The sequence below is a fragment of the Egretta garzetta genome, unplaced genomic scaffold (genome assembly GCF_000687185.1).
Source record: "Egretta garzetta isolate BGI_Z169 unplaced genomic scaffold, ASM68718v1 scaffold403, whole genome shotgun sequence".
Lineage (NCBI taxonomy): Eukaryota > Metazoa > Chordata > Aves > Pelecaniformes > Ardeidae > Egretta > Egretta garzetta.
In genome coordinates this window covers 252,963-254,277 of record NW_009259240.1, presented here as the reverse complement: position 1 = coordinate 254,277, position 1,315 = coordinate 252,963, and positions in this window count along the sequence as shown.

The following is a 1,315-nucleotide window of genomic DNA, read 5'->3' as shown; positions in this document are numbered from 1 at the left end:
AGCCTATAGCCAAAGTTACAGGTGGTACAGCACTGCTGACTTTAACAACTTGACATCACGCTGTACATGCTCACTGAATTTCTTCATATACCACGATGGCTAAATAGGAAAAACAAACAGGCATTTGCAGTCAGTGCAGAGATCACATAGGTAGAATGAGGCAGAAAACCTCATGCTGTCCTTGCACCATGGAGTTCCTCGCCCTCTCACTGCAAATTTTGGTCTGACCCATTCAGAGATACAGTGAAAAAAGGCCGGTATACGACCTCATAAAAGCACAGAGCTCCTGTAGAAATATATGTGTGTAACTGTCCAGCAAATGTTCCTGTCTCCCCTATTTGATTTTGTATCTTGCTGCCTTCCTGTATGTTCATGAACACAAAGAGTAAGCCTGGATGCCACGCGTATGCGCGCACATGCACACTCTCTCTCCCCCTCCATTTGTGCAGTCCTGGGTGTATTTATAAGTGAACTGATACTCCAAATCAGCTCAACGTAAATGAACCCCTATAGTGTGTATTTGTTCAACCAGGCAGATATATCAGCCTTAAATGCCTGCATTTATATTTATACCCCTGTGATATGAATTATGCATATGCATATATTAGTAAGCTCTCTGTCTTTCTATTAAGCTTTGGGCTGGTCCCTTGGGAACTCATTATCTGCAGTGAGTTTCACAAGGGCTTGATGTGATGCTACCAGAATTGTTATTGTATTGTACCTTCCCAGAAAGATTGTGATATTTTTCCCAGACACCTACGGTTCAATTCAGTGTTGATTCTTTAATTGTCTAATAGCAGTTAGCATTTTTCCCACCAAGCCAAAGTAGTGAAATTGAATTATCAGGAATATTACTGTTTGGTTGGGTTTTTTTGTTTGGTTTTTTTTTTCCCAGGGACAGACAGAGCTATTAAACTAGCACTTGGATGGGTACTGCTGGAACAATTTCTGTGTTGTTCTTTCCCCCGGCAATCCGCTTCAACTTACTTTTCTGTTTCCAAAGTAGGTTTTGACTTTGCTTTGCTTTCAACTGCCTCGGGATGGCAACTTCACCCAGTGCAGGAGATTAAAAGCAGCCCGTGGTTCAGTCAGCGCATCCCGTCCAGCGGCCGGCGCCCTGCCTTGCAGCTGAAAGGAAGAGAGAAAGCTTGTGTGTCGCCATCCCCGCCACCTCCGCGCCTCACCCCACCCAGGCAGCGGGGTGCAGTAGGCCCCAACACCCCTCTCACGCCGCTCAAGCTGCAGGCCATGCCAGCAGCGCTTGTGGGGCGGCTTTCCCCAGCGCCCGGGTCCTCTGCTCGGGAGCCGCTGGGCA